Source organism: Pteropus vampyrus, unplaced genomic scaffold (assembly GCF_000151845.1).
Source record: "Pteropus vampyrus isolate Shadow unplaced genomic scaffold, Pvam_2.0 Scaffold141, whole genome shotgun sequence".
Taxonomy (NCBI): Eukaryota; Metazoa; Chordata; class Mammalia; order Chiroptera; family Pteropodidae; genus Pteropus; species Pteropus vampyrus.
Window position 1 is genome coordinate 1,189,849 of NW_011888922.1, and position 13,916 is coordinate 1,203,764.

At 42.0% G+C, this 13,916-nt stretch overlaps 1 long non-coding RNA gene across 1 annotated transcript in view; it reads left to right on the forward strand.

Annotated features, from left to right (window-relative positions):
• Positions 1–9,754, forward strand: part of LOC105297595 — a 313,095-nt gene extending 303,341 nt beyond the window's left edge. Inside the window, exon 4 of the long non-coding RNA XR_896365.2 lies at positions 9,657–9,754. This is a non-coding gene — a long non-coding RNA (uncharacterized LOC105297595). The remainder of the gene's footprint in view (positions 1–9,656) is intronic.
• The last annotated feature ends 4,162 nt before the right edge of the window (positions 9,755–13,916 follow it).

Below are 13,916 nucleotides of genomic sequence, written 5' to 3' on the forward strand. Positions count from 1 at the left end.
TTTCATCTCATCAATGTAATAATAAAACAATATTGAAAGAAACAACATTGCTCAGGGACCTGCTAGCACTTACTTAACACTTACTATTTGTCAACCTCCATTTGGAGCACTTTGCAACATAACTAATCCTCACAGCAGTTTTATAGGATGGGTATTATTTTATCCCCATTTTACAGATGAAGACACCAAGGCACTGAAAGTTTAATATGCCCCAAATCACACAAGTAGTCCATGGCAAATCAGGGTTTAATGCTGGGTGGCAGGACTTCCGAAGCCATGATCTTCACCACTACACTGCACCAATTACAGTGGAAAGCACGCAGTGTGGTTTTTAGATATGTTGCTTGCTAACACATCACCCTAGAATTAACCTTATCCATTCCATGGGAGAGAAGAGAGGTTAGTTTTCTGTAGGCCATCTGCGGGGCGCTGGGGTTAGGGGAATGGTAAGGCAGGTCCAGTTGCATCTTCCAAACCCACCGGCCCAATCATTGTCACTCCTTCAAGAGCATGTGTCAGTTTCCTATGTCTGGTGCAACAAATTGCCATGAAGTTGGTGACTTAAAACAGCAGAAATTTATTTCTCCCACAGTTCTAGAGATTAAAAGTACAAAATCTAAGTGTCAGCAGAAATAGTTTCTTCTGGAGGCACTCAGGGAGAATCTGTTCCATGCCTCTCCTGGCTTTCTTGGTGTTCCTTGGCTTGTATATGCATCATTCCAATCTCTGCTTCCATCTTCACATAGTATTCTCCACTGTGTCTCAGTTTGTTCTATTCTGTCTCTCATTAGAATATTCTCATTGGATTTAGGGTCTACCCTATTCCCGTATGATCTCATCTAGATCTTTACCTTAATTACATCTGCAAAGACTCCAATTCCAAATAAAGTCACATTCTGAGGGTCCCAGCAGGCATGAATTTTGAGGGGACACTATTAAACCATGACAGAAAAGATTAGGTAAGGGAGCAAGAAAAGCCAAGAGTGTTCCTCTAAAGGAAGTTTCCCCATAAGGAAACATGATGCAGAAGATTCCTCCGGTATTAGTAGATACAGGCTTGGCAGCTTTAACAGGGATCAAAACGACAGTGATGACAGCATAGCAGATGCTCGTTTCTCTTGCACATAAAATCTCAGCTGGGTATAGAGAAGTTTTGCATCATAGGTTCTGCAGGGACCTGAGCTTCATCTGTATTGTTGCTCTACTATGCCCTCAACCCTAAAGACAGAGATGCTTCACTAGAGAGGATCATGCTTTAGTCAGCAGGTGGTGAAGAGGAGATGGAGGGCATCCAGCTTTCTTCTAAGGGCACAACCAAGAAGTTTCATGTAACACCTCTGCTCACACCCATTGGTTAGAACTCACCGGTCACACCTTGCTGCAAGGGATTCTGGGAAGCCTTGCCTGTCCCTGAGAGGTCATGTGACCAACTAAAACTCAGGGGATTCTACTTCTAAAAAAAAAAGACTGGGAGATTGATCATTGAGGGACAACTACCATAAAGTATGGGAAGTGCCTGGCACATGGTAGGTAAATAAATTATGATTTTCATCTCCTACCGTGACATTGCTAACTTCTTCCCACTGGCCTCATGCCAATAAACCTCTACATTTACATTGACCCTGTCACCTGTCATTGCAGTTACCCAAGCACAGATGGATCACAACTCTATAATCCTGAGACAGGCCACTCTTTTTCACATTCTGTAACTTGGCTCAAAAAGTCTACTGCTCTCCAGACCTGCTTCCCTTTCCATTTCATTCCTGGACCCCAGGTTACACAGCCCTGCAGTAGGGAGGCTCTCTAAGTCCCCTGCAGCTCTGACTGTCAGGAGTCTGCAAGTGTCCCAGACTTTGGACCCCCAGGCACTACATGCCCTGCTTAGCTGACTGGTTGCCTCATTGAATGCTGGAGGAGTTTGTGGAAAGAATTTTCTGGCATTAGAGGGTGAAAGTCAAAACAGTAATTACAAAAACATCTGTTCCTGAGTGGAAAGCGTATCCTCTGCACACCAGGACACATGCCTGCACATTTCAGCAAGTTGGAAGTTAAAATGAAAGAGAATGTTCTGGGATTGAGGACTAATGGACCTAACCATGATGCAGGCTCTGCTTCCTGGCAGGATGCTGCGCTGCAGAACAGGGAGGAACAAGTGAGAGCGAGGGACTGAATGAGCCCTCATTCAGGAGGGAGTGCATGGATAGGGAGCGAATGAAGGAAAGAATGAGTGAAGGTGAATGAAGGAGTGAGTTAATTAAATGAAATAAATAAGTAAGTAAAGGAATCAGTGAAGGAGTGAGTAAATAAAGAAGTTAATGAGTGAATGAATGAGTGAATGAATAAGTGTGCGATTTCGAGTAAATGAATAAATGAAAATTTGAGGAAATAAATACAAATGAATAAGTGAATAATTATAAATGAGTAAAGAGATGAATAATAGAATAAGTGATAGAGTCAATGCATGAGCAAGCCAGCAGTTAAATTACATACTTATTTGAATATTTAGCGCTGAGTCTAGCTGGAGGCCCAAAGTCAGGGTCATCCATGCTAATTCTTAGAATCCATATTCTGGGAGTGCAGAGCAGCTCTAAAGTCACTTCCCTAAGCTGTCAGTCAAGGGCAACCAGAGCTCAAGCCCAGGCCCCATCCCCCTGGAGCCTGTGCATTGAACACCACCTACCTTCTCTTCTGGACAAGTTAGTGCCATCTTACCTGTTTGTGCCATCATAGCTGTTTACACTTTTCACATAACTGAAGCTCACCTCTTGCAGAGAAGAACATAAAAAAATTAAACATTTTTGAAGTTAAATTAGTCCTCTGGCAGGCAAAATGTGGGAAGGATGGGTTGGCTGAGAGGTATGAGGAGGTGGCAGATGGAAAGGAGAATGGGCATCAGGGAACTAAGTCAAGAGGCAAGTTTAGAAACCCTGACGTGCCTCTCAGGTATGTATCTGTAAGCTTATATCCCAGATATCAAGGAGAAAATTAAGACCAAGATAGTCTTAGCCTAGGAGGGAGGAGGAAGAGAAGGGGAGGGAGGGAGGCAAGCTAGCAAACTCTACTTGGAACAAGCATCGACTATTATTTAAACATCACATATTATTAAAGGAAAAAATGTCAGGTGTCTGGAGCACTCAGGAGTCTATCTGGACAGGTTTCTGTTGCTCTAGAGGTTAATATGAAGAAATAGCATTCTTAAGCACCCGTATTAATCTCTTGTTCTGTGACAGCTGCATTTTACATCTTAATGGCTAATCATTTATTTTAGGGAAAAAAAAAGGCATTTTTGAGCCCGTAAAACACATACTTAAGGCCAGAAGCCTTGCCCCCCAAAACAGGTTTTGAGTCAGAAGCTCCAAGTGGGTTTCGAGCAGGTTTCCCAGAGAACCTCTACTGCATGCCCCCTCCATTTACCCAGATTCTCCTGCTCAATCCTCTTTTCTAGTCCCCCTCTGGTTTGCTTCTCTAGACCTTTCTCTAGGCTGTTGTGGTCTCTCAGAAGAGACAAGTTACTGTCTTGGATAACTGTTCAGCCACAGTAGCAAATAATGCATGGAAGGGCTTAAGTGCAGGGAAAAGGCAGTGAGAACTAGGAGACCAGAGGAGGAAGAGGACCAAGCTGGACCAGCTTCAGAAAAGAAGAGGGATGGTAACTGGGTCAGGGAGGAGGATGAAGAGTGATCTTAATAAGAAGAATAGCTACACTTACATGTACCAACCACCTGTCTGGCCTTGTTCCAAGAACTTTAAATATATTATTCAATCTTCACAACAACTTGAGGAGATAGGCACAATTTTTATCCCTTTTTGAATAAATGAAGAAACTAAGGCACAGATGTGAAGTCATTTACTGAGGGTAATACAGCTCTGAGTAGGGCAGACAGGCTCAGACTGGGTATTCTGGCTCCAGATTCCATGATTTCTGGCTCCAGAGTCCATGAGTGTAACTCTCTGCTATACATCCCCTCTAGCAAACCTTTATAGGTATGTATCCAACAGGTATTTATTGAGCTCTTACTGTGTGCCATGCACTGGTCTAGATGCTGGGGATACATCTGTGAATAAAGCAGACACAGATTGACCATTATGTACCTAGCCCCTCAAAGACATCTCCTGAAGACATCTTGGTTGAATGAGACAAAGCAGGCCCTGCCCCATTCTAGTTGGGGAGATAGATATTAATCAAATTGTCATTCCAGTTAGTATGTAATTACAAGTGCCCTGGAGAATGTGTAGTAGGAGAAGCTGCCATGGGCTGAGGACATGAGAAAGGTCTTTCCAGGAAGCAAGTCCAAGTCTAAGCTGAGACCTAAAGCAGGAAGGGGCAACTTGAGGAAAAGGAAACAGCCTTTGCTCCCTGAGCATAACAGCCTAAAAGATAATTGCTTTGCATGGAACTCAGGAACAAGGGGCACGGACAAGAAGATACAGTCTGTGAGGTGGGCCAGGCTCAAAGCAGAAATTTGATGTTCAGTGAAGGGCCATATTAAGTTCTTGAGGAGCCTGAAGAAGAGTGATGTTCTTTCAGTGTTTGGCACAGTTCTCAAAGTTTTTCACACTCACCCTTTTCTGTCTGAAAGCAATCTGGTGAGGCAGGTAAGTTTGCAGTTTTTGTCCCAACCTAACTGATCAGAGACTGAAGTTCCTCCATAATGATCACTAAGAATTGAAAGTGTGAGAGTAGTGAGGGTCCAGGTCTTCCTGCTCCAGACCTAGTTGGAGAGTCTTCTCAGGCCTGCACACATTGTAAGCAATGGCACGATGTGACAATATGACAGGGTAACCTCACAGTTTTGGGAAAGGAAGTCTCATGTGAAAGGGCCCATCGCTGTGCCTGGCACATAGTAGATGCTCAGTAAATGCCCATTCCCCTTCTTCAACTAGAGGAAGCATCACTTTGGTTTTGCACACTGCCTGGCCACCTTCTCCACCTTCCATGTCAGTGGATATTCTGGAGATGTTTTGCTGGTTTGGGTTCAATGCATGAGAGAGGAGGCAAGTTGTCCACGTTCCTTGCTCAAGTCAAGATTCCTGCTTCTTGGCTTCGGAGTGCTCTGTGGAGAGATCTTCCAAGGGTAAGAGACTTGCCTCTGCCTGGACTCTGCAGAGCGTAACTGGAGGAGACAGCTTTCCAGATTTTTTCCTGCCCCACTACTGGCTCCCTACTATAATATTCTACAGTGCTTTCTTCAGAAAGATTCCTCATTAGAAAGAGCTGCTTTGGAAATTTATTCACTCAAAAAGAATCACTAGCATTCACTAACAAAACCCCTTGCATACATTTTTCTCATGTAATCCCTCATTTAATCTTATGAGGTACTTAATTATCAACACTTTCTAATAAAGAGAACTAAAATGGTTATTCATAGCACACATAAAACAGAACCCAAACAGAGGTCCTCTCTGACCCCAGTCCAGTCTTCTTTTACCTGCATCCTTTGATACTGCCTGTTCAGAGGCATTACAAGAAAATTTTCTCTGCCTTTGAGGTTTTTTGCTCATTAGAAGGGTGATTTCAGATGTGTTCCTCCTGGTCACTGGAAGAATGAGCATAGATCCTTTTGGAGGGCTGTATCCCAGAATTCATACTTCCTAGGAAGCCCAGAGCTCAGAGTTGCAGTTCCTTCTTTGTGGCATATCCACCAGACATCAGTAGATGGATGCCAGCCAGCATTAAAATTGTGACACTGGAAGGGGCCAGAGGAATGTGGCTGGCTCCCAGCCTCTTATTTTCCCATTCTATTGGAAGGTCGTGTTCATTTGAGCTTTTAAACCAAAAATAAATTATTGTAATCCATTTGCTAATTATACCATGCTGAAGTTCTAGACACTGTAAATTGCAGCCATGATATATCTAGATGAAGTTTCTGGGAGTTTATTTTTAGCCATTCAGAGAGCACTCAATTTCCTAGAGGCTTCATTTGCAAGTCTAGGAGGGGACAGGGAAAACGCATCTGCACAGCCATTGCCAGGTGACTGGGATGGAGTCATTTAACCTCTCCAGCCTTCCTCTATAAACGCAGGTGGTTGTAGTGGCTGATCTTGAAGTTCTGTCTGCCTTCAAAGCTCTAACTCTCATTTCTTGACCATGAGAACCACAATGTGTCCAAACACGGCATTTTTCTGCTGAGTCACCTGGAGAGTGTCAGGAGCCACCACTCCAGCATTTGTGTGAACCATGGAACATAGGCCTTTAGTGGATTCATGGTTCTTCTTTTCTGATTCTTACTTTTTGGGAGGTAGAGAGAGGTAGAATAATTTTATAGTTATTTAGAATCTGTGATATGCATAACACACTGCTAGGTGCTTGTTTTTGAGTGATTTTTGTACAGCCTTCCCCATTCAAAGGCAGTACCATCCAATTTCAGTAGATCAGTAGTCACTCATGGACATCTGCTTGCCAGGCACTGAGGTTGGTTCTGAAAACATGAAGGTGAAGTGGGTACAACTTTTAGTCCCAAGGAGGCCAGAAGGGAGGCAAAGCATGAAATGAATATGTTCAAGTGCTTTTTGAAATGTAGTATTATCTATGGATGATAAAAATGCTGAGTGCCGTCAGAGATATCATAGACACATAGTGATTGGGGACTAGGTTCATTTATGCCTGTTGGGGGAGGAAAATCAGGTAAGACTTCAAAGATTTGAGCCAGCTTGATATATAACGGGATTTAGAAATGTAGGAATTGGGTAAGGGAAATCTGACAGACCTGCTTTTGTAAACTTGGAAACCTTCCTAGCCAGATCATAGGGATTCCTGTCCCTGGCCAGTCAGCATTTGCAAATGCCTAGCGGAATACATTCCTTCCCCCACGCACCATGACCTCCTACAAATTTTCCTCAATTTTGACAAAAGTATAATATATTCTTCCAAAGGGAGAGCATAAAAAAAAAAAAATCTTTGGACCAATTCCTTTGCGTGGACACTTTTAGTATCTAGACTTTGGATAAACAGTCTTTTACTGTATTTATGTAATTCTTGGGTGGATAGATGGATGCATGGTCAGAAGGATGAATGGATCATTTTATAGAGCTACAAGGAATGGGGTCTTGTAGAGCTACAAAGAGTTGGGAGCAAATAAACTGCCTGGAGTTGCAGGTAGCTTTATGGGAAGAGAGACATTGGAGCCAGGCCTTGAACAATGAATAGCATTTTCTCGGATCACAGTGTGGGTAAAGACCTTTCATTCAGAGGGAAATAGAATGAAAGGATGAAATCCATGACACTGCGGGAAAATAGCAAGTCACAGAGGTCAGGGTATAGGAGGGTAAGACGAGTAAATGAAGTGGCTGAGAGTTCAGGCTTTGAATTAGACAGATTGTGCTTTGAATCCCAGCTCTGGCACATAGTGGCTGAGTGATCTTGGGCAAATCACATTTCTTTTCTTAGCTTCTCCTTTCTCATCTGAAAAAAAAATGGGAATATTAATAACACCTACTGCAAGTGGTTGTTGTGAAAGTTGTGAAATAAATTAATGTTTAGCACAGTGATTGGCGTGCACTTAATATACACTTAATAAATGGTAGTTCATGATTCTTATTTTATTAGAACAATTCTAATTAATTATGAAAATGCCAGTTTAAATCACAATTTAAAGAGGGAGAGAAGAAGGGGCTCTTAATCTTTCATGGCAAAAATGAGGCAGAGAAAAAGGAACCAGCAAAAGAAACAGAGAAAGTCCCCGGAGGAAAAGGAGGCAAATCAGGAGAGACTGGTGTGGGAGATGCTGAGGCAGAAGAGTTTCGAGAGGAGGCAGTGATCCTGCTGGCAAATGACCCAGAGAGGCCACAACAGATTAAGAAGTCTCTGGAATTTGCAGTGACAGTATCGTTATGATTTTAAAAAGAACATTCTGGGAGCCACCCTGCAATGATTTGTGGAGGGCTTGGGAGTGGAGGAAGTGGTGGTTTAGTTGACTCAGAAATTTTTTCTGAGGAGCAAAAGAACTCGGGGTGCTACGAGGACAAGATCATGGGAAGAGCTTTGTTAGATGAAGACTACTTGAACTCAATTATCGCAGTGTTTCTCTACCTTTCTAAACCCATGCCTCCGTTTGATAAACATAAATATACTCCTCCTTTAAGATTCGGATATTCTGGCACCCATGACCCAACACTTATCTTCAGCCCAGTATTGGGACTCATGCCTGCCAAGGAGCTCGTCTGGATTTACTCCTCGTAGCTGTATTTTTTTTTTTTTTTTTAAGTAGGAATTTAATAATCTCCTGGAAGAAAGCAGGTAAAAAACAAAGTAGGGTGATTAAGGGTGATAATGAGGATAGATCTGAAAGACAGTAGGTAGGCTGAACTGAGCAGGCGTGAGGAGTGAGGGGGAAGACCCTGGGGTTCTGGCTTGGAGGACTGAGTGAATAACCACACAACTGGTGCACATTCCTTCCCCATGTGGGTTGTCACCTCTACCCCCCCGGGTACCACCTCACGGGTTTGTTGAGAGAACCAAACGGCACATGTGGTCATCATTTGGAAACTTTCAAGTGCTTTATAAATCTAAAGTATCATTATTAATATTGCTATAAGCAAGAAATGGTGCATTTCACTCTCTTTCTCGTGCACCTATCTGTTTCTATCTGCATAGCCTCTATGTCAGTAAGTGTCATTCTAAATGGCATGAGGGTATGTGTTGTTCACCTCTTACAGATAAGGAAGTGGAGGTACAGGGAAGTTTGAAAAAGAAAAGAAAACAGTCCAAAGCTACTAGAGAATGCAAGTTCTTTCCAAGCACAATGGAACATTCATGACAATTGACTACATCCTAGACTATAAGATATGTCTTAATACATTTCAAGAGATTAGTCTCCTACAGACCACATTCTCACACCACAGTACATTTAAGGTAAAAATCAATGAGAGAAAGATGAGTTGTTTAAAAGAAAAAAATGTATATATATATAGAGAGAGAGAGAGAGAGAGAGACAGAGAGAGAGACAGAGACAGAGAGATTTACAAAAACACTTCTAAATAACTTATAGGTCAAAAAATGATAATGAAAATTATAAAACACTGATAACTAAATGATAAAAATAGTAAATATTAAAGTTGTGGAATATAGCCAAGATAGCACTTAAGGGAACTCTGTGACCCTAAATGCTGTGTTAGAAAAGAAGAAGGACTGAAAATTAATGAATGGGCTAAGTATCCAAATGCAGAACAATAATAAACATAAATAAATGAGTTCACCCAGGGTTGTACAGTAATAAGTGGTAGAGCCAGGATTTGAACACAGATATGATGGCTCCGAAGTCCTCACTCCACTACACCATGAACCTTTCTCTGCGTTATTTTCCATAATACATCCAGCGACTGGAAATTCTGTTTCTTTGGAAGAGTCAAAGAGACGAGCCTATAAGGATAACTCCCTGCATCAAAAGTTGATGAGAAATCTCATTTATTCATCTCTCCTTTTTTATTCATTCATGAAATAGTTATTGGGCATTTGCTATGTGCCAGCCACTGTGATTGCTGCCCTAGTTGCCTTTTCTGTGAGGGTTCAAAATCCAGTCTTTGGCCTCGGGCCAAAGCTGCTGCTGCTGCTACTGCCCACCCCCACTTTACCCCCTCAAGCTGCCTTAATCTTCTCTGTTGCTTGTCAGAACAGCATCATCAAAAATGACTGATTTCTCTCTTGTCTCTTTCAACAGGTAGACTGAAATTACCATGTGTCCAAATTAAAATTGCATACTTCAAGGATTATTTGAAGGACTATTCTTAGACCCTTTTAAGAAGATTTAAAGAAAAGTGAGTTGATTTTTTTTTACACTTCAGAAAGTATTCATGATTTAAGTTAATGTTATGGGCGCTTTTTTCTCTGCCTCTTAAATATGAGTTAATAGGGAGACTTTATCTCCACTTATTTTATAATACATTTTTTTTTTTTTTACTAAGAACAATGAGCAAGGAGTACAAGATTACTGCTTGCTTTCCCTACAAGATTTTAATACATTTCAAAGCTTGTAGAATCTTAGAATCTTGCAGGGTTTTTCAAGGTTTTAGAGGTGTGGACCATTAGATAATAGATAGATGATAGATTAGATAGATAGATAGATAGATAGATAGATAGATAGATAGATAGATGGATGGATAGATGGATGGATGATTGACAGAGAGAGAAAGAGAGAGAGAGAGATATAGATATATAGATATTTGGCCTGCGCTTGGAAACACCCAGGGACAGATGAGAAACTTGATATGTCCCCACATAATCTGGATTTGAAATCCACTCCTCCTCACATCTTGCCAAACCCGCTTCTTCTTTACTAAATAGTCCTAAAAATGATTGAAGATAAAGATCATGTCCCTCCATGAGATCTTTTCCTATTCTTGGTTCCTCCAATAACTTTTCACAATTTGGTTTCAAGAGCAGTTCCTGCGCTGGTCAACTTCTTTCTATTATTGTAAATGTTTCCTTAAAAAGAGGCACATCCTGGAATACAGACCGAGCCCTAGCAGTGTCCTCTGTCCCAAGAGATCCAGGAGAATTAGAAGAAGAGAAATCCAAGGACCATCCCTGGGTTCCACTCCTAGTTTTGCTCTTGCTATGCTCTCAGGAAAATCCCTTTATTTCTCTGATCTCAGAGAAAACAAGGATGGTAGGACAAGATGGTCTGTAAGATGCTGTACACCTCCATATAGACAGTTTGCTGACTCAGAGTAAAGAAGTTGCTGCTTCTCAGTGTCCCATGTGCTAGAAGGAGCCTGGACTTGGGGATCCATGGGACCTGGGTCTAGTCCTAGTCCTGTCACTTGCTGAGTATGTGGCCATAGGGATGTCACTTCTTCTCTCTGAGCAACTGTTTCCTCATTTGTGAAATAAGGATATTAGTACACATGGCAAAGGATTTGTGTGAGATGTGCTGGAATAATGTACACAAAGCACTTGGTGCCTGGCACTTCAGAAGTGTTCAATGAGTGCTAGTTTCTAGTAGTGATAGAGTGCCTTGCCTTTAGCTATAGGAGAAGGCCAGAGGTGGTAAAGACTCTAATAAGAAGAGAAAAGATGTGGGTATGGTTATTAGGGAAAGGGGAGAAGTGTCTACTTCCTGTAAACTCTCATGCAAACACAAGCCCAACTCTGGAAAGGTCATGAAATGAAAACTCTGCTCAGAATCAGACAAGGAAGGATTGATTGCTATGGAAAATACAGTGAAAAGGAAAACATTTAGGGTAGGTCTAAGGACCTGCACAAATTCTGCCAACCTCTCTGGCTACTGCCACAGCCCCAGTCCTGGGTAGCAAGGATTGGTGTCCCCAAAAAGAGGTCCTAAGATCCCCATTAGACCTTGGGAACCTTGAGATTTATTAAATATTTACATAGTTCAGAAGGCTGGTTGTGAGGATCAGATGAGAGATTGAGTGTGAAAGGGATCTATAAACTGTAAAGTTCCTTGCACATAAATGTATATTTGTATGATCCATGTATATGGGCTATTTTAATACTTTGGAAATCAAGAGAAAGGGTAAAACTGAGATGAGTTGAGTATGTAATGAACCAGCAGAGTCCAGCCCGCTTTCTGAGTAAAGCAGCATGTGTATGTGCATGCATGTGCACGTCTGTGTATGCACACATATGCCTATTTGTGTCTACTCACGTATGTGGGTTTGTGTGTGCACATGTGTGTGCACATCTATGAGAGAGGGGTGGGGAGAGGGAGAGAAGGAGAGAGAGAATCTTTGGGCCCTTTGGATCTGGTCACCACTCTCTACACAGTGACCAGCTTCCCGGATGGAGTATAACATAGGAATGAAAACACAGGCTGTGAGGTCAGTCGTCCTCCGTCTACAACTGACCAGCTTTATAATGTCGGCCAGATTTTTAACAAGAGTTCTATAGTCCCTGTCTTCATGGAACTTAAAGTCTGAGGACAGGGCCACTCTGAGGAGTTGGGAGTGTGCTGCATGGAATATACCGTCACACAAAGAAAGAACCTGGGATGGGTGAGTGCCCTTCTCCTAAGGGTAATGGAGTTTGTCAGGCTTTAGGGACAGTCATCTTGACCTATTGGATGAAAGGAACCTCCCAAGGTATCTTAGATTCCACAGAACCATTCCCCTGAGGGCCCATGCACTTCAGGGGATGGACAGCAGGCACAGGTGAATGCACCCTCTAGCCCTGCTGAAAGGGCTAATTCCAGAGGAGTTCCCACACTTCGCTCATCCTTTCAAGTCCCGCTTTCAGTCAGGGATATAGCTGGCAAATCTTAAATTCAGAAGAACTGGGAACTGTGTTGTCATTTAAGATGTAGAACAAGGATTTTTTTTTTTTTAATTTGGAAATTAAATATAGCTAATATAGTGGCCTTTGTTCTCCAGACAGCTTCTGATTATACATATATTCAGGGGTGCTGCTCCAGGCTAATGCTTCCCCGGATGCCACTGGCCAGAGGTACCACTTTCATGGGTATCCAGATCCTAGGAAGACTGCATAGTCATGTATTGCAGTGTTTTTCAAACTGTGTGTTGTGACCCATTAATGGGTCATGAAATTAATTTGGTGATTTAAGATCATAATATTAAAATGAAACAGAGTAACCCAGTAACTCACAGAGTGAGTGAAGATATTTACACTTTATATATACATATATATATATGCATATATTCAACAAAGTTCTCATGTCATATATATACACATATGTGTGTATATGTAAAAAAGGAGGAAACTCCTGAAAATCAGTAAAGAAAAGACCAAGAACCTAATAGAAAAATGAGCAAAAGGCTCAGATACTTCACAAACGAGAATATCCGAATAGCCAACAAATATATCAAAACATTAGTTATCAGAGAATTGCAAATTAAACACACAATGAAATGCCACTATACACCCATGAGAATGGCTAAAATGAAAAAGATAGGCAGTACCTAGTGTTGGCAAAAATCCGAAGCAACTAGAACTCTCACACCGCGGGCTGAAGTATAGTTTGTTATCATGCCTTTGGAAAACTGTCAGGTATGAATACCGGAAATTCCATTGCTAGATACACACCCATGAGACAGATTCAGAGTGTCCACCAAAACACATGGCCATCAGCAGTGGAATGGATAAATTGTGATGTCTCCACACAATGGAATATTCACACCTCAATATCAACGATCCTCACAAACATAATGCTGAAAGAAAAAACCAGGTACAAAGAAACTTTATGATTACATCGATGTGTAAAGTACAAAAACAGACAAAACTAATCTATGTTGTTAGAAGTCGGGATAGCGGTAACCCTTGGGGAGGAGTTAGCACAAGGGAAAGAAGAGGAAGGGCCTTTCAAGGTACCGGTATCGCTCTGTCTTTTGATTAGAGGGCTGGGTCCATGGATGTTTTTGCATTGTGAGAATTTATCAAACTTTTCATTTATGACACTTATACTCCACTGTACTTATGTCATGCTTCAATAAAATGAATAAAAAATAGCAAATACAGCAAGTAGTAAGGGTAAACATTGTTAAGTGAGACTTAAGTTACACCTGTGCACTATATGTGAGTGCCTAAAAAATTGAGCCACTGATTTAATCTAAATCTCTCATGTTAAGATGAGGAATCTGAGACCCAGAGAAGTGGGGAATTAAGAGCAGAGCTACGAAGAAAGCACAGCTGGGAAGAAGACACTAGGTCTCCTGCTGATTCTTTGTCTCCCATTCCTGCCGCCAATGGGTGGAATGGTGCATTCGGTTGAGTAGGCTCCATCTGGTGCCTTAATCTCTAGGAGGCAGCCCTGTGCTTTGGGTCCAAGGGGAGAGATTGTTTTTCCACCCACAGACGGGTACAGTTGGAGGCCCAGACACCTCTGCAGGGGCCTGGCTCCAGCTCCTCAAATCTCCTCCCTCCTCCTTCCTGCCTCTTCTGCCTGATCTGCTTCCCTCAGAGTTCTGGAAGCACCATTGCACTCAATCGTGTTTTCATCTGTATGAAA